A 25526-nucleotide genomic window follows, 5' to 3' on the forward strand; every position below is an offset into this window, starting at 1 on the left:
AGATGGTGACCAAACAGGTGGATGAGGATAAAGCGGTTGATGTAGTGTATATAGATTTCAGTGAGGTGTTTGATAAGGTTCCCCACTGTAGCCTATTGCAAAAAATAGAGGCATGGGATTGAGGGTGATTTAGCAGTTTGGATCAGAAATTGGCTAGCTGAAAGACAAAGGGTGGTGGTTGATGGGGAACATTCATCCTGGAGTTCAGTTACTAGTGGTGTATCACAAGGATCTGTTTGGGGCCTAAATGACCTAGATGAGGGCATAGAAGGATGGGGTGATAAATTTGCAGATGATGCTAAGGTCAGTGGAGTTGTGGTCAGTGCAGAAGGATGTTTCAGGTTACAGAGGGGCATAGATAAGCTGCAGAGCAGGGCTGAGGGGTGGCAAATGGAGTTTAATGCGGAAAAGTGAGAGATGATTTACTTTGGAAGGAGCGACAGGAAACAACGTGTACTGGGCTAATGGTAAGATCCTTGGTGGTGTAGATGAGCTGAGAGATCTGAGTGTCCTTGTCCATAGATGCCTAAAAGTTGCCACCCAGATTGATAGGATCCTTAAGGAGACATATGGTGTGTTAGCTTTTATTGGTAGAGGGATTGAGTTTTGGAGCTACAAGGTCATGCTGCAGCTGTTCAAAATTCTAGTGCAGCCGCACTTGGAGTATTGAGTACAGTTCTGGTCACCGCATTGTAGAAAGGACGTGGAAGCTTTAGAGATAGCTCAGAGGAGATTAACTAGGATGCTGCCTGGTATGGCGGGAAGATCTTATGAGGAAAGGCTGAGAGACTGGAGGCTATTTTTGTTAGTGAGAAGGTGATTGAGAGGTGACTTAGTTGAGAATACAAGATAATCAGAGTTAGATAGGATAGACAGCGAGACCCTTTTTCTCAGATGGCAATGGCTAGTACAACGGGATGTAGCTTTAAATTGAGGGGTGATAGATACAGGATAGATTTCAGAGGCAATTTCTTTACTCAGTAGTAAGGGCATGGAACACATTGCCTGCAACAGTAGTAGATTTGCCAATTTTAAGGGCATTTAAATGGCCATTGCATAGACATACAGATGAAAATGGAAAAGCATAGGATAGATGGACTTCAGCAGTAGGGTTTAGCAGTTCAGGCAGCATCCAAGGAGCTTCGAAATCGACGTTTCGGGCTGGTTCAGGCAGCATCCAAGGAGCTTCAAAACAGTTCAGGCAGCACTAACCTAGATGGACTTCAGACTAGTTTCACAGATCAGTGCAACATCGAGGGCCGAAGGGTCTGTACTGTGCTGTAATGTAATGTTCTATGTTACTGCAAACAGTTTTGTTTATCAAAGTGGCAGATAGCTGTGCTGGAGAGTGGAATACTTCCTCATTCCTGATGTCCCAGTGTCAGCATCCAAATGCTCCTAAGTTCGGGTACACAGTGGGGAGATACAAAGAAAGTCTTTCTATATTCTAACATAGTCTCAGTGCGATGTTATTTAAGCTCCTCTGACAACCATTCTATGGCCTTTCATTATGAGAATGACAACTGAGTGACAGTCTAGGGCAACTTCATACTGTGGGCTCCTGTCCAATAGGAGGCAGATTGAAGCAACCCAAATTCACCTCAACCCCATTAATCTGAGCTAGATCTGAAGTGGAGTATCAGAGACGACAGATTGGTCGCTTTAACCCATACGAGTGGTTCAGTTAATAAAAAGATAGTTATAAGCAGGACAAAGGCTCAGCACCAGCTCCATTCAGTCAGGACACAAGTAATGTAAAATCGTGCTAGATCGCAGGAACCAAATATGATTTTGGCAACAAACTCTACATCTTTTACAAATGGCCCTTTGTGCACAGGGGATGACCCACTTTTCATTGCAGCTAGGTCTACTTTAATTCCACAAGGACTGTGCAAGAAAGACAGCTAATAAAGTATTTAACATCTGCTAGGAATACTGCCTAACAGTTACCATCCAACATGCTGACAGCAGCACTTTTAACCCATCCCCCTCAACTTCTCCTCAAGCTGTTTTTTTTCCCCCCACACCTCAGTAAGCACCTCAGTAAGATTAACAGTTACAGAATGATTGCCCCACCATGAAAAAAAACAATGGCTGGGGAGGGCAGTCAAGGTCAACAAAGATTTAAAGCACTGCTTTGAAACATCTTACACTCTACAGGACTGCAACATGGGCTTGGAGAACCATCCAGCAAACGGCAAGAATAATTCAGCAATAAAAAGTTCTACCTATGCATCTACATAGAACACAGCTTAAAGTAGAGGAGGCCAGTGGACATAGCTGCTAGTGCCAGATGCTTCACTACTTTTGGAGCCCCAAGACTGGGAACATGGCTGCCACACAAATTGGTTATTGTAAGGTAGAGGAGGAAATGCCTGCGAATAAATAATAGTCCTGCATGTTTCTAGATACACAGGGCACAGGCTGACACGAAGAGCTGAATAGATAGTAACATTCTCAAGCTTAATACTGATTTGAATGAAGCTCATCTGCATCAGTGCACATTATTTGCAAGCATAGAAGCATGATGAGACAAAAGTTGAAACCAAGTCAAAGGAGGAAACATTGGTTGGTCATCAAACCTCAGCCAGACGTAATTTATAAAAGGAGGTTTTTTTTTAAAAAGGAAAGGTAGGTGGAAAAGAAGTTGGGGGGGTGGTTTAGGAAAGTATTCTGGGGCTTGGAGTCCAGGTGACTGAGGATGCACTCAATGGTTAGGTAGAAAAAGTTGCTGATAGACAAGAAGCCTGAGGTGGAGGGACATTTCAGCATTAGAGCTTTAGGAGTTCATAAAAATAAAGATGGATGAGGCCTTGGATGCAACAGAATACAAAGGTAATTCTAAGTTCAACATGTCACTGGACTGGGAATCAGTGTAGGTCAGTGGGTCTCAGGGTGTTGAGTGAAGCAATACTTGGGTGTAGATCAGTGTACAAGCAGCAGAATTTTGGATGTGCCAAATGTTATGAAAAGGTGAGACATGGGAGGCTGCCCAGCTAGGAGAGCCCTGGAAGTGATAACAAAAGCATGGGCAAAGTGTTTCAGTCTCAGCTAAAACATTATGGAGGTGGAAGCAGATGGTCTCATCCAGTGAACAGCATGGATAGATCCTGCCTAAACTGCACCAACTTGTTTACGTGCTATGTTTATGAAACATCCTGATCACCAGGACTGGCTTATTTCTCGGTTTTATCCATCAGTATCTTTACCCAGACCTTCATTGCAGATGGTAGACTTGCCCTGTCCCATCTTGCCAGCATCACATGACCACTTCCACTCTCAGCTCCAGATAACCTGGTAGTTCCCATTCCTCAAAAAGACGAAGGATAGTACACCTGTCTGCATCTTTGACAGGATTATTCTTTCCCCCTCCCCCCTTTCAACGGTAGCTTCAAGATTCATCTTTTCAACTATTCGATAAATTTCTATCCCCTAAAATTTACTTCATAAGATGGAATCCACATAAAAGCTATTATTGCTTTCTCAGGATCACGGCAGCAGCTAATGGTCATCAATGGCTGTGCCGACACCATTTTCCAGGGAACACTAACTGATCAGTCAGAGGCAGACTTGACGTGCCTTCTTCAACAACTAGGACAAGTTCCCAATTCTGGGAAGATGTAGCTCAACACAACACCTCCAAGGCAATGCAGCTAAAGCGGTTATGTTCTGCCTAAACAATGCACTGTAGCAACTTGAAGTTTCTTTGCCAAAGCATTTTTGGGAGAACAAGAGCAGCAAATTCTTTTGAACAAGGCCATGTAAACCTCCACAAAAGTATGCAGCAATGATCAGTAGGGAATGATCTTCAGCTTGTGGTGGTTGAAATGGGGGGGGTGGGGAGGAGGAGAGATGAGAATGGATGTGGGAGGGCAAACAGAAGAGCAGACAAGGCAACAAAATAGCTTTAGTGACCCCATCTAATGCTCCCCCTCCTGAGCCTTTAGATCCTGTGGTTAATTATCACACATCACTCCTTGCCCTAGCCGTTAGTGGATCTAACGTTTGAGTTGACATTTAGTCACTCAGCCAGAGGAATAGAGTGTTCTAATGCCAGAAGGAAATGTGGGTATAAATAGGTGGGTACTACTTTGCAAAAGCAGAAATTAATTTAGGTGTGATAACTGACCACTCATCAAATCCAGTCATAGGATTCATTGCAAGGCCAAACAATCCAACCAAAATTCTGGGCATTTTAGATCCCTCTTTGGTAAGAATGGATTTAGAATATTGCATAGTCTGGAATTTACCACCTTCTGAAGGGCAGAGGCACTGGCACAAGTTCAGGCTAATGCAGCAAAATTGATTCAGAGACCAAGGGAAAAACTCCAGATTGTAAAGACAAGTGCCAGAATGGAACTTGTTTTTACTGGATTGAAGAAAGGAACTCTGGCCCTGGCTTAGTTCAACACTGTCTAGTGTGGTATAAGGCATACAAATCAGATATTATGATCAATTCCCAGTCTGCATTGAAACCATTGATCTCATGTGCAGCAGCATTAGGAACATGATTGTTTTTAGCACCCTACCTCAGCTGAGTAACAGGTGAACCATTCGTACATCCTGATAATAAGATCCATAACTATTTTTTTTCCAATTTAGTAAGTATTTCACATTAACTGGATTTCTTAAGATGCCTGAAGCAGAGGTCAATGCCCTTTTAAAGCTTTTTTGGGATGTGGGTATCACTGGCAAGTCTGGAAAGCTGTCTTTTATTGCTCTTTAATAAGGTGATGGTAGCTCATTTTTGAACTGCTTCAGTCTGTGATTCGGATAAGGAATGGAATTACATGTCCCAGGTCAGTGAGAAAGTCTTAGTTGGGAGCTTGGAGGTGCTGACGCTCCCTCCACCTCAGATCTTGTCCTTGTTGTTGGGAGTTCACAGATTTGCGGTGGTGCACTTTCTGAAGTTCATTCTGTGGACTGCCCACACTCCATAGCTACAGTGAGGGTGAAGGAATGGACATTTAAGCCAGCAAATGGGATGCTGCTTTATTGGGTTGCTTTGGCCTTGATGATGCTGAGCTTGAGTTGTACTCCTGTTGTTTCAAAGGGCAAATGAACTGTATTCCATCATACACCTCACTTATGTCTAAATCAGATCTATCTTTTATACCTGCTCTAGTAGCAGTAGCATTTTAGCAGCTGTTCCAGTTCAATTTTTGCTAGTCTTCAGGATGTTACAGATTAAGTGGGCAAGAAAGTGAAACATGGAATTTAATGTGAAGGAATCTGATGTTAACACCATGGCAGGAAAAACAAAAACATATAATATTTTTTAAATAGGGACAGACTGAGGAATGTCATTTCTCAGAGGGAAATGGGTGCTCTCAGACATGGCGAACATGCAAGTACATCAAGTAATTAGGAAATAAAACAGTATTCTAGACTTTCAATCCATTTGTAATAAAGGCTGAGAAAGTAAACACGCCTGATGACATTTGTTTAGAGTTGTGATGGGACCACACCTGGTATACTATAAAGAGAGAAATAGAACTAACAGCAAGTCTAATGGGACTGCCCAGACCATTTTGGAGAATGATACTTGGCTCAAAACATTAAATCTATTTCTCTCTCTCTCTGGTGTTGCCAGGCCAGAGGGTAGCATGGTGGCTCAGTGGTTAGACACTGTTGTCTCTAAAGCACCAGAGATCCTGGCTCAATTCCATTCTCCCAGTGTCTGTATGGTTTTCCTGCAAAGACACGCTGGTTAGTTGGATTGGCTATGCTAAATTGCCCATCCAGGGATGTGCAGGCTAGGTGAATTAGCTATGGGAAATGCAGGGTTACAGGGATAGGGAAGAGGGGTGAGATGCTCTTTGGAGGTTGTGAGAACTCAATGGGCTGAATAGCCTGCTTCCGTACTGCAGGGATTCTAGTTATGCTGAGTTTTTCCAGAATCTTCTGTTCGATTTCCAGCATCCTCAAATAGAGTCAGAGATGTACAGCATGGAAACAGACCTTCAGTCCAACCTGTCCATGCCGACCAGATATCCCAACCCAAACTAGCCCCACCTGCTAGCACCCGGCCCATATCCCTCCACACCCTTCCTATCCCTCAGCCTCTGATGCTCGAGGGAAAATAGCCCCAGCCTATTCAGCCTCTCCCTGTAGCTCAGATCCTCCAACCCTAGCAACATCCTTGTAAATCTTTTCTGAACCCTTTCAAATAATGCAGAACTCCCTCAGTACTGCACAGCAAGGTCAATCTGCATTAGATGCTCCCTTGTACTGTGAGCCAGCAGTGCTAACCACTGACCCTACCATATCACCCCTTGAAGGCAGAATGATGCTAACTGAACCAATCTGAAACTCAAAAAGGTACAAAAGACTGAGGTTCCTGTCAAAATATAAGTGTGCAAGTGTGATTTGAAAGTGGCAACACTTCGTATTGTAGATTGCAATGTTAACTGGATTTCCAGGGGTTGTACTTATTACCTCAGGGATCACAAGTCAATTTGCAAAGATTTACTTTCATGGAAGTGCCACCCAAGGTTAGTCTACTTCTCTCAGGAGATTAGCTAACAGTTTAAGTCCACTGCAGTGCAGACATTGCACATCTGGTGCAAGGAGGTGGCCAGAAAAATGAAACAACGCCTTCAGTTGCCTACTTTATTTATTTTCTCACTCCTTGTGCACTATTTCTCATTGAATCAAAGGTGTCAACGACAGGCTAGTGCCAGGGGAATTAATGCAACCCAATATCTTCCAAACAGTAATATTGACACTTGGCCTTTGAAGCATCATTTGAGAACACCAATATCACAGCCAAAACACCTGTACAAACAGGTTAATAGTTGCATACTTTGGCATGCATGTGAGAACAGGTTTAACAGCAAGCTTTGTGGTGCTACAGATGGGTCAAGTTTTTATTTATTCAAACACATGTGGTACAGCAAGCAGATTTGTGACAGAGGAACCACTTCTGCAAGGGATTTGTTAAAGAAGATATGGAAGATTTTAAAACATGACAAATAAGCTCATGAACAAGTCCAAATAGTGGACAGAGCCTGTTACTTGCAAAACTTTCACAATACATCTAGGAAGTTTCAGTGCAGCACTAAAATTTCTGGGATGGAAGTTAACTAAAGCAAACATGAATTTAAAAAGGTCTATATGTGAATTGCAGATTTCTTTACTTGTATCACCTTCCTATGCAAAAATAGACAAGAATGGCCCACCATACAACTAGGTTATGGTCAATCTGCAAATCAAATACACATACCTAGCACCATTTCATATCCCAATACCTTTACCTAACAAAGATTTATTGAAGGGGAGAGAATTGTAGATGCAAGAAATACTGCATCTTAAAGAACGATCAGTGATCAGTCCATACTTTTAAACATCTGCTATATGGCTACATGATAGGCAGGGAGAAAGAGAAGAGTAGAATATCTCAAAAATGATTGCAGTTTGATTGAATTATGACCATGTCGTCAATCAGTAATGCCATGAAACATTGATCCCCTCAGTTGGATTTAAATTCAAGCCAATATTTCCTGATGTAAATCGGCACTGTATTAACTCACTGCACCCCATAGTGGCCCAATTTCCCACAACAAATGTGAATATGTGAAGCTCCAAATCCTCCTCGTTGAAAGAACTATAACTTATTGGTATTTGATTATTGCATACAAGGCACAGAAAAGAAAATGGCGGCAAAGGATAGCAATGACTTAAAAAGGTTTTAATTTTAGGGAAATGGGACTCAATGGATTTACAACCCTCTTGTTGTTCTTGTGGTGGTGGTGATCATCCTTGGTCATAAACAACAGCAATCCATGTGCAGCATGTCCTCCCCCAGTACTTTCAGAGAGCAAGTCCAGGACTTTGACCAATTGATGAAGGAAGGGCAATACAACATACAGTGCTGTAGCATTAGGCCTAACCCTACAGAACAGAGAACACTGTTTTGCATTGCCCTTTTCTAGATTCTTGCGGAGGGTGCAAGTCAAACACTACATAAACAACAATTACAAGGATTCAAAGCAAACTAAGTTGAAGGGTCTTAAACCATGGAGATCAACAAGGAACAGTGCATGCCAGAGGGACAATTCATATTTTCTAACTCAACTAGAGTTAAATTGAGCCTACACTGATGTTATAAAAATGAATTGTTTTTAATATGGGCAATAGCCACATTCTTATGCTTATATACCAAGAGTAAATTCTTAAATACAATCAAAACATCATTATTTACTAAAGTTTAATGTTACACACATACAAACATCAAGATTACCAAGGATATTTTGCTGAAGAAACAAATTACAGGTCAGCCTATCAGAGACCTTCCTTCGCCATGGTTATGATCTTACTCCATGTAACTGTTATCAGCTGTACTTTATCCTAAAGGTTTTGGCATTCCTCAACTTGGTATCCACTCCAGATCCCTATTCTGACATTTTACAGTCGTGGGTTGTAGGGTAGAGTTTTCAATATAGCCTTCTTTATGTGAGACTATCAAAACATTATTATTAAGTCTCTAGTTTAAAGTAACAAACTGAATATAAATGAATGCCAAATGGCTTTAGAAAATGCTGCAGTAATTTTTGGTTCAGATATATTCAATCTTCTTGCAGTTGTTTAACTTTAGCCTTTTTAAAAAATTATAGAAGCAATCTAAAATGAAATAAAATAATAATAAAACAAAATTCAAGTAATCTTATTGATGAACTAGATTTAACCTTTCAATCTGAAGCTCCAACACTGCAGAAATACCTGTTGGCTTGCAAAAAACCCAACCTGAAAGAAGAAATGGCAGGGTACTCCTCCAAATGATTTAGTTAATAAACACTCGGTTGGGACCGAGCTATTAAGAGACCATAAGACTTTAAGAAAGAGGAGTGAAAGTAAGGCCATTTGGCCCATCAAGTCCACTTCGTCATTTAATCATGGCTGATAGGCATTTCAACACCACTTACCCGCACTCTCCCCGTATCCCTGAATTCCTTGCAAGATTAAAGAATTTATCAATCTCTGCCATGAAGACATTTAACATCCTGGCCTCCACTGCACTCTGTGGCAATTAATTTCACAGGCACACAAGAGGAGGAATAGCTGCTGGTCTCCTCCCTTCTGTCTCTCTAGGAAGATGCAGCCTAGCAAATGGGCAATTTGCACTGCTGGTTTGTTTAGACAGACTGAGAACTACTAACTCGCTGACATCCAGAAACAGGGTGGGACAGGTTACACGAGAGGAGACAATTTCCAGTAAATAAGAATGCAGGGACAAAAGGCACAAGATTAAATGAGAGAAATCTGGGACAAATACTTCTCTTTTCATGCAGAGGAACGAGGCGCTGTGGAAAACAGTACCAGAGTTAGTGATTAAAGCAGAGACTATGTTAACAAGATTAATAAATAATAAAACACAAGTAGAAGAGAGAGATATGGAAACCGGTCAGAACTTACATGAAGGTTAAAGTCCAGCACTGACTAGTTGGGGTGAATGGGCTGTTTTCCCTTTTAGAAAAAGAACCAAGCTAGTTCCTGAAGTGGGTTCCTGCATTGCTCTGGGTACTGTCACTGCATAATTCTTTTTAAGGCAATTTGTTGTCAGAATTGGGAAACTTCTGGATTTTGTCTCCTAGTCAATTGTAAAAAAAAGTCTAGCTCACACTGTCCTCCAGCTGTAACACACCTCACAAAATTAATCTCATTCAGCCCTCTCCCAGTAAACTAAGGCCACTGAAATCTCTTCACAACTGGTATGTGGAAGACTCTTAACTGCAATTGGTGCAATTATGGGTAGTCAATAAATACTAGCCTAGCCAGCAACACCAATACTGTGACTAATCTTTAAAAAGTGGATTTAACCCAATGCAGGATTTAAAGCCAACGCAACGAGATACTGAAAGCCTCACTTGCCTTCAAAAAAAGTGGTTGCAGAAGATCTTGTCGATACCTTAGATGTCCAAAGGTGACAAAATGCCCTACACAAATGTAATTCTTTCTTCAGCTAAACTGGACTTTCTGCAGTTAATTTAATAGTTTAAGGATATGGGGTGGGCCATTTAGGATTGAGATAATGACAAATGTCTCCATCCAGACAGCAGTGAGCCTGGGGAGTTCTCTGCCACAGAAACTGTTGAGGCCGAGTCATTAAACGTTTTTAAATGAGTTAGATATAGCTCTTAGGGCTAAAGGGATCAAAGGGTACGGGGAGAAAGTGGAATAAGGGTCTGGGGGTGGATTATCAGCAATGATCATATTGAATGACAGAGCAGGCTTGAAGGGTCAAATAGCCTAATCCAACATTTCTATTGTAAAGTGTCATGGGGCACTGAGCTTGGAGATACAGTAACTGTTTTGCCTTGTTTGAATCAGGATCTCAATTCAATGTGTTTTGTGGGCTATGTAATGGGGCAGATTTTGGTTTTACATTGAAATTGTACAACACTGTGCGCTTTTTTTAAATTATCAAACTTGTAACCTTAAAACAAATTGAGTGCCTTGAACCCCTGATTTGTTTCAAATTCTACAATGCCGGTTTAAAGAAAGAGTTGGGTCAGTCACGAGTATGAAAAGTGAGCTTTACCTTGTCTTTCGATCATTTAAGGGATATGAAGGTTCTCTGATCAAGCTAACATCACAACAAGCCAGTTGGCTTTGTTACATTTAACAGCAGAGGGGGAGCAGAAGCAGCAAAGAATGCTGTATTCACCTAGCCTGCTGCACTGTACACTCAGATGTGCTGGTATCCTCCATCTGAAGCATCTCCAGAAGGATTGAAGTCTTGTCAGTTTTGTTAAGCATTTATCTGCCCTTATCCAAGGAATCAAATTCCAGAGGAGTGATGCAAGAACAGACTAAATTTTGATTTCAGGTTGGACTTTACTAAAGGAGATTTTGGAGAACTAGTTCATTTCCACTCGACTTGGAGGGGATGATGGAGTGGTCACTAAGGACTGCAGATTTAAGAACTTTATTGGTGAATTTTTTTCCCCACATGGGAGGATTCTTCAAATTCTGCTTACTGTTTTTTTTTGTTGCGGTCATTGTATGCTGTGTGCCAATACTTTGCTTAAATACTGGCTGTCAGAGTCTTATGAAAGCTGGTAGAGCCATCTAGATGGCTATCATGAAATGATAAAGAGGGAATGAGAAAGTGTCTAAGGTATAAGCAGGTAGGGGAAAAGTTTTGAGTTTTGTGAAACAAGAGGGATCAGCTGAGCATGACTCAGATCAGATAAGAGCTTACAGTTAACAATGAGCTGCCGGAGGCAAGGGTAATGGGTTAACAACGTGGAAAAGCATCATGTAAAGCCATTTAACAATATTGGAAGAATTCAGTATGTAAGGTCAGTTTAACAAGGTGAAAAGTATCCATTATGTGAAGCCAGTTAAAGTTAAGAACATTCATGGTTTACAGCAGATGGTTTAATCTTTACTATTGACACTCACTGATTGTAACGGTCACCCAACCAATATGTATGTTGCCTTATCTGGAGGCTTCCCCCTGTAAAATGACTATATAATTCATTAAGAAACTACTCTTCCAGAGAAGACTGAGAATTCATGTCTCTGTGCACATGGGCGATCATTCTCTCTTCCTCCATGGCCCAGAATAAAGATGAAGGAGGTAAAACCATACTATGTCTGAGCATTTTGCTTTGACTGAGGAGGGGTGTGTGTGTGTGCGTGTGTGTGTGTGCGCGTGTGTGTGCGTGCGTGCGTGTGTGCGTGTGCGTGTGTGCGTGTGCGTGAAAAGGATGACAACCTTACATGGCTCATTCACATTCCTTTAATGTTGGAGATGCCATATTTGTAAAGTGCATTTATAGTGCAATGGGAACAGTGCAAATATAAAACAAAATAAAAGCAAAATACTGTGAACTTTATCTTAATTAATTTCCAGTGACTACTATAGGGGTGGGTCAGCGTTTATTGCCTATACCTCTAGTTCCCCGGAGAAGCTGGCAGGGACCTGCCCTTGAACCTCTGCAGCCTGGATTTCCAGCTGGAAACCTGAAATAAAAACGAAGTGCTAGAGAAACTCGGTAGGTCTGGTAGCTTCTGTGGAGAGACTTCATCTGGCTACCTGACGAAGGAGCAGTGCTCCGAAAGCTTGTACTTCCAAATGAACCTGTTGGACTATAACCTGGTGTGTGTAACTTCTAACTTTGTCCACCCAGTCCAACACCAGCACCGCCACATCATTCGTCTGATTAGTTTCAGGATCACAAAAGTGAATACATTTAACCTTACTTGCGATTGAGGATTTCCATGACTTGTAACACTTTATAGCTGAGAATCAGCCATGCAGCCTACAGCATATATGGTACACATGATTTTACAACCCTCAACTTTCAACCCTGGCAACATATTCTTTTCTTCATGTTTTTATCTATTTACACAAGCCACCTCAAATCACTAGACCCATTACAATAGTGAATATACATAAAAGCTACATCACTGGTTGTAAAGCAGTATAAGAATTCCTGAAAAAGCTACCAATATACAATCGCCATTTGACAAAATTCAATGGTGCGACCTTAACCTTTCATAAATGGAAACATTACATAAGATTAAGTGTTCTTTAATAAATGTGCACAAAGTAAGTGAAGTTGAACTGTTTAAGACTGGGTGTTGAAAGGGGTCAAAATGCAGCCATGAACATTTCTGCATTTTTCAAAAGGTTTTTAGAACAATAGTCGTTTTTCTACTCATTTCTCTATGGTGTGGCAACTGAACCCTTTCAAAAATTATAAAGAAAGAACTGCAGATGTTGTAAATTGGAATCAAAAACAGAAGTTGCTAGAAAAGCTCAGCAGGTCTGGCAGCATCTGTGAAGAGAAATCAAAGTTAATGATTGCTTATTGCTATCACACATTGTCACATTGCAGTGGAACAAAATTCAATAGAAACTTTCAAAATCTCATTGGGTAGATTCCTGAAAACACAAAGGAGCTGTTTGTAGGATTATAGATTCAGCAAAGGATTATAGGACTAAATTAACTTGTTCACCACTGGCAGGGTGGACTGGAGGTTCTCCTTCACTGGTGGAAGATTCCAATAATTACAGTATTGCCATACCAATGTTGTTGCAGTTGCAACTAAATACTGAAGCCATCTTCAGAGATTAAAGCTAAAAGAGAAGGTGGTAGACAACGGTTGATAGTAGCCACTACTGTTGATTAGGTTTAGACCAACTGTCGGGTATTAGTCTGAATACAAATTAAATGCACAGATTTTTGTATATGATTCAACACGACTAGTTTATAATCTAATACACCTTTATTACAATAGTTGGACATGTGTAGCTCAATATCTACAGACACCACTCCCTCAACTTCATAACTACTTCAACATCCACGTGCAGCACTTCACAACTAATTTAACTGTTTTCAATTTAATTTACCATTGTTTATCATGGATCTTCCAGTTGCAGTGGTTATTTCAATTTAGTCTAAAAACATCCACTTCGATGGATCCAAAACTAGGCAAGATAGAATCTGTACTACTTGTAATTCTAACAGACAGCACATTTTATAGTTACAATTGGTTATGGCAGGAATAGATTATATTAAGTGTATGCTCTTTGACTTTTAGATTGTCCTTCAGAATTTGTAGCATATCCATACAGGATTCCTTCCTATGGCATCACCCCCTGTCCTAATGGGAAGGATGCTAATTCATAATTACTTTTAGGAGTGCCTCCTCTCAGTCTCACTGTCCCCCTCTCTTTCTTTCTCCTTCCCAGAATGATGTCAATTCTTACTTAAGGAGGAAATTACTGCAGATGCTGGAATCTGTACTGAAAACAAATGGTGGAGATCACAGCGGGTCAGGCAGCATCCATGGAAAGACAGCAAGCAAACATCAAGTCTAGATTACTCTTCAGAGCTGAAGTGAATTGGGGAGGGGACAGCATTTATGCTAATCAGTTGGGGGTTTGTAGAGCATTGACTTAGAAAACAAGTTGATAGGTTTTCAACATCTTTTCTACCCTAGCCTACACCCACCACGCCCAACTATACCATAAATGCTGCCCCGTCCACACTTCACTTCAGCTCTGAAGAATCATCTACACTTGAAATATTTGCTTGCTCTCTCTCTCCATGGATGTTGCCTGACCCACTGATTTCCAGCATGTGTTGTTTTCAGTCAATTCCTATTGAGTTGCAGTGCAGTGTCATTCTCACAGGATCCAGTTCTACCTCTCCTGGTCACCTGGGCAGGAAGCTATAGACCGTACTTGCAGGAAGTCACAGTAAATCCAACACTGACCCTATCCAGAGCTCAGGCAGAGGGGGGGTTGGGGGGGCGGGGGGGGGGGGGGGGGGGGGGTTAGGGAGTGGTGGTGGTGGTGAAGGGGATTCACCAGGTTGAGAGATAGTCCACTGAAGCACTGGGCCTTCCATTCTCAAAAGGAATTCACTTTAAATCACTTTGTACTGCTCAGCATGCCAACCAGTGCTCAGCACTAATCTGATAGATATCAAATGTTTTTAAAAACAGTAACTGGCAGCAGTGATCGTAGTGGCAGCCCTTATGAGGAAAAAGTTATAGTTAGATCTTCAGTCAACTTCACAAACAGGAGCCACTGCCAACATTTACCTGATCAGCAGTACTGCAAAGCCCAATAGACAAGTCACATTTAACACAAGCACAAAGATAGCTGCAAGGTTAAATATACTTCTCCATGTGGTACTTCACTAAACAGAGAAGGATGATGTCACCTTCAATCCCACAATTTGTACAGAGTGCCTGATATGGCTCATGTGCCCAGAAGTTGGTGTAGATCTCAAGATGCACACTAGATTGTAGAACATTAATTTAGGCCAACATTTCAGCACATTACTGATACAGTGCCGTCCTTCAGATGAGACATTAAACATAGCCCTGTCTGGATGGATACAACAGTCCCCAGGAAAGCATATTGAAGAACCGCAGAATTCTCTCCTCTGTCCTGATCAATATTCACCCCTTAACCATCACTGAAACCGACATGGTAAGTAGTGGAACAAGCCTGAGGGGCTGAATGGCCTACGCTTGTTCCTATATTGGTATCACACTATTGCCTGAGCAGAAGAGCAAGAGGGCATGGAATTGGCAAAGTGAGCAAGTGACATGAGGGAAACTTTTTAAACACCAAGTGATTATTGTCTAAAACACTGTCTGGGAACGTGGTGGATGCAAGCTCAAACCGTGGCAAAGGAAACCAGAATGTTTTTTGAAAAGGAAGAATGTTATAGGAGAAAGTGGGATAATGACAAGGCGATTTGTTCAGAGCCAGTGAAGACAATGGGTTTCCGCACCAAAATAATTCTATGATTCAGTGAGCTGACAGTGCTGGAATGTTTCCGATATTACAATAGTGACTATAGTTCAGAAATATTTCATCAGGAGAAAGGGAGTGCAGGGAGATGTGCCACATTGTAGTGTATACACAGATCAGAGTGACACATGACGCAAAGGATAATAAAGATTTTTAAGTGCCCTCAGCAGCAGCATCTGAAAAAAAGAGCTGTTCCATTCACTCCAAAATTGGAGCGCTCAGGCATTAGTTTGGTCTGATGGAACAGGGTGTGGTCAGAAAGATGTAAATCCCATTGCCAAACATCTGCTGTCTACAACAATTACATCTTAGTTCACAGCCATGCTATGTTCCTCTTAACATTTCCACCCCAATTTACATGGTGTTATCACCTCCACAAGTTGCTGCAGGTACTCTTTAAAATACTGTGCCATTTATTTGACTGATCCAATCAGACCCTGTACAGCACAGTAAGTGTGCCCCATTTCAGACTAGCTTACTGGGGCTAGAGCGAGAAGAGCTCAACACCACTTCCCCATTCAGTCAGCACCCAGTGCTCCTCAGTAGAGTTAGTTAAGTTGGTCATGTGGTGAAAGGAGGACAAGTCTAGGCTATGAAACCCCACATAATTGAAAGCAACACAAATGTCAGACTTGAAAAGCAACTGTCGTTTGAGGTGAACTGCTGCCAGTTCACGTGGAAACTATAACAAATATATCACCTGTAATGAAATCTGTTGGCAGTGAAGGTCAAAAGGAGAGAAATTTAAAATAAACAAGTGAAACAAAGCAGAATATGAAATTGTTTGGGATGCAGACGTTGTTTCATTCGGAGGCTGAAGGGTGTTTGCTAAACTATTGCATGATAGTTTGTTTTAAAAAACATGGGATGTTTGGAAAAGTTTGACAAGCTTAGCAACCTGGTTTGATATATAATGTGGTGTAATAGAAAGTTGAAGTTTGATCTGAATATTTTGCGAAAATTTCTCTCCCTCATTAACCTCAATGCTTCCCCACACCCATGTTAATTATGTTGGCCACTTCAAAACAAATGCAGAGTCAGGATTTTCTGTATGCACACAAAGGCTCTGTGTAGCACAACAAAAGCACCCTGCGTTTGTTGCATAAGTTTGGAAAAGTTTTGGGGTTTGCGGCTGTTCACAGCACAACCTCTCCCTGGGATTAAAGTAGAGAGAGAACACAGGAAGAAAGAGCAAATGGGAGACAATGCACGAGGCAAAGAGAAAAAAAGACAGATAGGAAGAGGGAAATAGAGAGGGGAAAAAGAGAAGAGAGAATGAGAGAACAGGGAGTCAAGGTGGGGCTGTGGACGCTGGATTTCAAATTGGACAGAGTAATTAAAGAGGTCAGGTTGGGAAGAGATGCAGTCAGATTGTAAAGGAGATAAGATCAATGTAATAGGCACAAAAGAAAAATATATAAAGTTAGATGCTGCTAAAAAATGCATTTGAAAAGGATGGAGCTCACATGAATCAACTTGTTCCTGTGGGACCAGGGTGGGGACAGAAAGATTCAAAGCCCACTGCCAAACATCTGCTGCCTACATCAGTTGCACCCTTGCTCACTGCTGTGCTATGTTTCTCTCACTCAAAGTTTCACATTACCACCACCATTTACATGAAGAGGTCACCGTATGTTTCTAGCCTGCATCAACTTTGCACTAATAACGTTGAAATTTAGGTCAATTCCAATCTCCTGCCCCAAAACTAATTTCAAGAAAAAAATTCCCCTAGTTACTGCCCATGAGTGTGGCACTTTGTGCCAGGTAATGGGTGCTACAGATAGTCTAGTCAGCCAAGGAGTACCAAGATGACACATTTTGGAACCTTTAGCTATCCTGAGATCTACAAACATGTACTTCACCAGCTACTGCTATCCCCACTTCCCCAGAGCAGCAAAGTAGGCTCAAACATAGAACACCACAGTGCAGTACAGGGCCTTTGACCTTCTATGTTGCACCACCCTGTGAAACACATCTGAAGCCCATCTAACCTACACTATTCCATTCTCACCCGTATGCCTATCTAATGACCATTTAAATGCCTGTAAAGTTGGCAAGTCTTCAACTGTTGCAGGCAGTGGGTTCCACTGCCCTATTATTGAGTAGAGAAACTGACATCTGTCCTATATCTATCCCCCCTCAATTTGAAGCTATGCCTCCTCGTTCTATCCATCACCATCCTCGGAAAAAGGCTTTCACTGTCCGCCCAATAGAATTCTGAACGCTTAGCTCCTCGCACATGTTGCCCAACTGAGCCCTTCATCCCTGTAACTTCACAACCACTCTTTCAGCAAGCAAATTTTGCCCATGCATCTTAGCATTCACTCCCTATCAAATATCATTAACATCCTCATTTACAATGCTTGTGGACATGTGTCTTCATCCTTCATAATCTTTAATCACCTTCAGAACTACTACCATTCTTTTTCTTGGTTTGCCACTTAAAGTCACACCCTACTCTCCAATAATCAGCCTAACACATTCCTTTCCCTACTGTAAAGCTTTATTACCTCAAATATTCTCTCAACATTCAGTTCTTTGTTAAGTGTATCAGCTCATCCAATGGACTAAAGGCAGCTAATTAAGCTCAGCAAAGTCTTGCATGCAGTAATGTGATAATTCCCACATAATCTGCTTCAGCGATTCTGATTAAGGGATAGATAATCGCCAGAACAGAGAGAACTCCTATGTGCATATTTATATTTCTTTTATAGCCACCTGAGAAAGAAGAGCCCCAGTTTAACATTCCATTAGAAAGACAGCCCATATGTTGAACTCAGACCACCTGGAGCAGGGCTTCAAACCTCAATCTCTATGGCTCAGTTTTTCATTTGTAAATTGGGCCTCACTATTTAAGCTCATGAGTGCCCAATGGGGCAGTGTGCTGTGGAGAGGTTAGCAGACCCTAGCAGAGATCAAGAGAGCAGAAAATTGACAAAAGAAAACCAAAGGCAGGTTCGTTGGAGATGAACGTATCTGCAGCCTTGACTCTTGGTGTTTAGAGATAATACTGCATTCAATCACTGGGACTCTTCCCCTCTGGCTGCTTTTTATTACACTTCTAATCTAATTTAATTACTCTGCACTGATCCATAAAACCACGGCCGTATCCAGCCTGTGAACATGGGGGAGCATTCGAACAAGTCTTTGGCTACTTTATACAAAGTAAACTCCTAACTATGGAGGTCAAATAGCACCCAGGTTTCTGAACTATGTAAAATAAAACAGGATTTCTAAAAGGAATGCAAATGAGATAGATCTGTTAGATACTGCCTGATACATGCACACGGGTGAACTGACTGACTGGGACAATATAGAGGCAAAATGATGGACTATTAGCAACCTCAGGTCCCAAAGTTGCCAGTTGTTCAATGCTCTGAAACAACTTGGGAGGGAGGTGGAAGAGAGAAGAAAAGGAGAGACAGACTCTGTGGCCACTTTGCTATCTGTGCCATCTCATCCAACTATATGGAGAAATGTGAAGGTCTCAGGGTTGGACAGCTGGAGGTGTTTATAAAGACAGGGATGCAAAGACATGGAGAGATTTGAACAAAAAAGAACAGAATTTTAAAAAGGTGCTGCTGCTCCAAGAATTTCTGCTTAGATTTAGTGGAGTTTGGAAAAGCAGAGATTGCTGTACTGGGCAGCTTTGAAGCTGGTAGCTTCTGTAAGTAAGCACAAATTCTGCACAATCCTAAAATCCTTAGCTGACACTTTTCTTGAATACATGTGTCATCTCAAAACAGAATACATGTGTTGCCAACTCCTGAACTGTACTTAGTGGCAACCAAAAGACAGGAGTAATGACCATTCAACTAAAAAAAACTCAAAAGTGAATAGAAGCTGTACAACAACATTGATGATTTTTTAAAAACAAAATCCAGCTCAACAATGCTACAGTTCAAAAGCTGGATGACACCAGATCTGCCCTTTCCTTCCTTGCTCTGAAACAAAAAAGTCTGTTTCACAGGTTAGGCTACATTTAAAAGGGAAACTGCACACAGACCTAGATGGCGTTGCATTTGGATTTCATTAACATGACTCAGGAGATGTTTTTCCTGCCATAGAAAACAAATCGAAAATTAATGCTTTAATGGGCTCCGTTTATCTCATGACCTGACCTTTCCATGCCCCAGCATAGCTCAGGATTGTGCATATGAGAATTACAGAAAAATACACTTTGTTCCTTTTCATTCAACCATCTATCCAGAAGGATCCCAATGCTTCCCACCTCCCCCCACAACTGCAGCATGCAACTGCTTGCACAATTCCAGACTTTTAACCTCTACTACTTTATCGGGAAGTTTATTCTTCACATTTTGTGAACGCCCACTAGTTTGAACCAGCGTTCACTAGATTTACTGGTATAGTTTCTAATTTCAAACTCTAACAGGGAAATGGGACAAGAGCAAAGTGTAGGACGAATTGAATTGAACAGCAGAACCAAATGGTCTATGTTGAAATAGCTTGAGGTTAGAGTTCAAACTGAAGTAATATTCTAGATTAACTATTTATATGCCCTCCAAATGTTCATTCACTACTCTTCAGATAGATACTGAAGCAATCCATGTCCATATCCAAACTGAACATTCAGGTTTGGGATTATAATTGATAAATTGAAGGGATTATAATTCCCTTCAAATAATCACCATCCCTGACAACAGTCCATCTCCTGTGGATATTCAATTGCATTACCACTGAATTTGCTACTATTAACATCCAACAGGTTCCTATTTACCAGAAATGGAACTGGACTTAACCATACCAATAGTGTGGCTACAACAGGAGGTCAGAGATTGGGAAATCTAAGGGAAGTAACTCATTACCTGACTTCTGAAATCCACCAACTGCAAGGCTCAAATGAGGAATGCGATGGAATGCTTCCCATTTGTTTGGATGAGTGCAGCTTCAACAACACAAGCAGCTTGACGGCATCCAGGTAAAGTAGTCCAGCTCTAATCTTCAAATTAATATATTTACTTCCTTCAAAACTGAGGGTGTTTGGCACATGGAAGATTGCTGCAGTTTCTGACCAAGGCTCCTTCAACTAAACCTTCCAAATCCCATGAATTCTATGGCCACAAGGACAGTGGATGTGCAAGAACAACACCAGCTGCAAGTTCCGTTCAAGCTACACATCATCCTGACTTGGAATTATATTGCCATCCCATCACTGTCAGTGGGTCAAAATCCCAGAACTCAAAACATTTACCTCAAGGCATGAAACAGTTCAAGGCAGAGGCCCAGCATTACCTTTTAGAGATGGACAACAAATGTACAGCTAACAACATATTGACTTCTTTCAAGATTCAACATCCTTAAATGTTTCCTTCTAAGTGGAATGTTCAAAGTTGGAAATGAGCCACATGGATCTCAGCTGCATGGCTGAAGTTGTTTTATACTGGTTACTATCCAGCTGATTTTCCTCACTTTTATAAGTTACTTCGGAGGTAGCATTTTCCATGATTCAAGATATAGTGACTATGCAACTTCTAACAGTTAGAAGGGCTGGACTCCACTAACAGAGTCGAAAGCAAAATATTTTCATTTCAGAAAGAACAAATTAATTTTGCCTAAGCCTCACCTCCAATAAGCAGGAGCAGCTTTATGGACATCTTTGTCAGCAAGATCAAAATCATCTGATCAGTTATGTGGTTGTCCTTCCTCCTTTTAGTTCACCAGGCCAAATGCCCTCTCGGATGACCCCCTGCCCTAGCCTCAACCCCACATCAATCTGGTGTTTCTCAACTAACATCCTGCACACCCATGTCAGCTTATCTTGTTCATGAGACCATCGCCTACTCCCTCGAAACTATTCCCACAACACTGCTGGCCATCTAACATCCATCTCGTTTCCATTCAGCTGATAGTTATCGGTTTATTCTCCTCTGTATTCCCTCTTCAAATTACTATCATAACACTCTTCAAAAACAACTTTTAACCTTTCTGCCCTTGCAAACCATTACCCCACCTCCAACCTCCCCTTTATTTCTAAAGCTCTTGAACACGTGTCACCTCCCAAATTGCTGCAGTCTTTCCTCTAGTCAAGGTTCCACTGTGGTCACTATACCAAACATTCTGACCAAAAATCACAAAAAATGACAATGTACCTCTGACAAACTCTAAACAACGCCGTTCTTGTTCTCTTATTTGTCTGAATGTATTATTCAAAAGCAAATATGATTTTTCATATGTATGCTGATAGCAGCTAGCTCTATTTCAACTCCTTGACCAATCATTATTTCAGAAGAGCTTACCCGATAACCAAACCTGGATGGAAGGAAATTACTGCCAACTAAATATTCGGAAAACCAAAGAGATTACTTTAGATTTGTGACAGAAACTCTGTTCTCTGATCACTCCATCCGTCTTCCCAACAATTAGTTGAGGCAGTCTGTTGACAATTTTGATGTCATATTTGAGTCCAAGGCAACCTTTACACCATATATTTTCATGGTTATTAAAATCACATTTCTACTTCAATAACTTTGTCAGACTCTGCCTGTGTCATACGGTGTTGCTGAAACATTCATCCATGCCTACATTAGCTCTCAACTTGACCATTCCAATATACTCCTAATCAGACTCCTTCCATAAATTGGAGGTCCTAACTTCCACCAAGTACTGTTCACCCATTACCCCTGTGTTTACTGAGCTGTACTGGCTCCTTGTTTGCAATGGCTTTACAAGTCTCACTCAGCTTTATTCCAAATTCTCTCCAGGCCATTACACCTCTAATTTCCTCCAGCACCACAGTTTTCCAAGATCTGTGCTCCTCCAATTCTCAACTCATTAACCTCTCTGAATTTAATCATTCCATCACAATTGGCTCTACCTCTGGCTGCTAAGGCCCCAAGTTCTGAAATTTCTCCACCTCTCCTGTCTTCTTTAAGGTGCTACTCAAACCGAGTAGCTTTTTCTCACCTGCCCTAACATGTCCTTAATGCGCTTAGAGGTAAGATTTGCTTGTACCATTCTTGTAAAGCATGTCCACCACGTTCACATATTTGTAAGCAGCCTTTGAGATAAGATTGTCTACAAGTGGTGGGAGGATTAGTGGGCTATATATAAACCTGAACACCACCTGTAAGCAACAGGGGGGGGGGGAGATAAAGAGAGGTGGAGTATGTCCGTGTGCGTGCTTGCACTTGCGCAATAACATGCACACAGGGGCAAGTGAATCAGTACATATACATCTGTGTTCCTGGGAATGGGAAGAGATATTTTGGCTCCTGAATTCTGGTCAGTGGGAACTGATAGGAAGTAGGAGTCACTTCCCAAAGCAGTGACCTCTAACATCTATGATGGGGAACAGCACAGATGTGAAGGAACACCATCAGCTCCTAGACTCATCCAATCCTGACAGAGATATACAACAGCGCCATTCCATCAGCATTCCAGGAGTCAAACTGCTGGAACTCCCTACAGCACAGAAGCACCTTTGCCACACAGGTCTTTATGAACTAGACAACCATAACCTTTTTAAAGGCAACTGAGGAAGACAATAAATGTACAAGTTTTTAGCTATGAATTTATTAAAACTCAATATTAATCCTGTGGATTATTTTGTGAAGTAAAGATACTGGGTGCTAACATTGAGACCGAGTATCTGGGTTCACAAAGGGCCAAGGCACTTGTATGCAGTACAGCGGACTGGCTCATGCCCCTTGGAACACAACCCAAGCACGGAAGAGGGAAGATACAATGGTGAATTTAAAAATAAAAAGCTCATTCATAACAAATAGTCAGAACAAGCTACAAATTCCTCAGATTCCAGAGATAAACTGCCCTGATATGTTAGTCTCTCATGGATTTGTTTAGAAATTCAAAATGTGAGAAATTACTAAAGTAAATTTGCACAGTTGTTAAAATTCTGCCACATCTGCAGAAAGTTAAAGCTCTACAATCTGGCCAGACAGCTGTAGGCCACTGAATAAAGCAGTCTATAGATTTTCAGCTGGAACTGCTCAGAATGTAATCCAGATCTTAAGACTGCACAAATCATCTGGAACAACAGGCAAACGCTTCAATTTATCAATTCACAAAGACTCAAGTTTTTAATGCAAACTTCACTGTGTCCAGGAGGAGGATTAGTTCATGCAGCACAGACCAGGGAATGAATTTAGAAGGATCAGTGAAGGGATCAAGGATGCTACCACTCATTTTGGACAGGGACCAAGCGAATTCAGGCTCCCATCTGGCCAGGGTGGGGCAAGTAAAGGGACAGCTGGAGCCTCCCCTCATGACTGATACGGTCTGGTGCTCCTAGTTACACAAGCCACAATCAGGATTCCCTAGAGAGTCATACAGCATGGAAACAGACCCTCCAGTCCAACTCACCCACGCCAACCAGATATCCTAAACCGAACTAGTCCCATTTGCCTGTACTTGGCCTATATCTCTCTCTCAACCTATTTATGTACCTGTCCAAATGTCTTTTAAATGCTGTAATTGCACTCGCCTCTATAACCACCTCTGACAATTCATTCCATATACACATCACCCTGTGCAAAGAAGTTGCCCTTCAGGTCCCTTTTAAATTTTTTCCCTCTCACCTTAAACCTAAGTCCTCTAGTGTTGGCTCCCCTACCCTTGGGAGAAAGACCTTGGCTTTTCACCTTATTTACATCCGTCAAGATTTTATAATGCTCCAGCAAAAAAAAAAGTCCCAATCTATCCAGCTTCTCATTATAACTCAAACTCTCCAAGTCCCAGCGACATCCTTGTAGATTTCTGTGCCCTTTCTAGTTAAACATCCTTCCTACAGCAAGGTGACCAGAATTGGATGTGGTATTCCAGAAGTGGCTTCACCGATATCTCATACATCTGCAACATATATCCTGTACTAAATGTTTTGACCAATGGAAGGCAAGGGTGCCAAATTCCTTCACACCCTGTCTACCTCCAATGCCACTTTCAAGAAACTATGAATGTGCACCTATGATTGCTGTGTTCTCAACACTCCCCAGAGCACTACCATTAACTGTTAATTAACTTTAATTGGAAACAGTTCATTGAAATTTGTTGACATGAGGTAGGCACTGCTGACTAGTCTGCTATTTACTGCTAATCTCAACTATTTTTTTAAAATTCATTCATTGGCTAGATGATGTCCATGTCCAATGTAGCATCCATTATCTGCTCTGAATCTCCCAGAGGGCATTTGGGTTGAAAGTTTGGAGTCACATGTAGACCAGACCAAGTTAGGACAGTAGCTTCCTTCCCTAAAGGACATGAATGAACCTGATGGGTTTTTCTAACAATTGACAATGGCGTCACTATCACTAGATGCCTTATTCCAGATATTTATTGAATTCAATTTACATCATTTCCCAAGGCAGGATTCGTATCCAGGTTCCCTAGAACATTACCAAGCCCTCGGATTAACAGTCCAGCGATAATATCACTAGGCCATCACCTCCCCTAACTACCATTGAGAAAGTGGTATACAACTGCTGCCTTGAACCAGTGGAGTAGACTTGAGGGGTCAAGTCAAATAGGAGTCTTCTGTTCCTATTTCTTATTTGTCATGGTTAACCACTGCGGTCTTTGCAATTCAGGAGACTCAAAGTACTGTTTGACAGGGAATGCAAGAACCGTGCTACAGCAACAGATGGATTGGTGATATTGTTCCAAGTCAGGTTGTGTGGAGCCTGGATGGCAAGTGATTCCTAAGCATCTGCTATCTCCACCCCCATCTGGGTGGTAGTGGATGCAGGCCAGGGAGGAATCTGGTGGATCACAGCAGTAAATCCTGCAGACAGTACACTCCACCACTAGCTGGAATTGACAGAGATAGCAGTATGGTTCCAGTCAAATGGGCTGCTTTCATATGGATGACAATATGGAGCTTGAGTGTTAATGTAGCTCCACCAGTCCAGGTAGCAGAGAGCATTCTGTGCAGGCCATAAATATAATTTGTGTACGTTATATGTACATAAATGATTTGGATGCAAGCATGAGGTACAGTTAGTAAGTTTGCAGATGACACCAAAATTGGAGATGTAGTGGACAGCGAAGAGGGTTACCTCAGAGTACAACAGGATCTGGACCAGATGGGCTAATGGTCTGAGAAGTGACAGATGTGGTTTAATTCAGGTAAATGGGAGGTGCTGCATTTCGGGAAAGCAAATCTTAGCAGCACTTATACACTTAATGGTAAGGTCTTAGGGAGTGTTGCTGAACAAAGAGACCTTGGAGTGCAGGTTCATAGCTCCTTGAAAGTGGAGTCGCAGGTAGATAG

General features: G+C 41.6%; 1 protein-coding gene across 3 annotated transcripts in view; it reads right to left on the minus strand.

Moving 5' to 3' along the window:
- dag1 (dystroglycan 1) overlaps positions 1–25526 on the minus strand; it is a 101544-nt gene that overhangs the window by 11094 nt on the left and 64924 nt on the right. The gene's annotated exons all lie outside the window — the stretch shown is intronic.

Source organism: Chiloscyllium plagiosum, chromosome 18 (genome assembly GCF_004010195.1).
Source record: "Chiloscyllium plagiosum isolate BGI_BamShark_2017 chromosome 18, ASM401019v2, whole genome shotgun sequence".
Taxonomy (NCBI): domain Eukaryota; kingdom Metazoa; phylum Chordata; class Chondrichthyes; order Orectolobiformes; family Hemiscylliidae; genus Chiloscyllium; species Chiloscyllium plagiosum.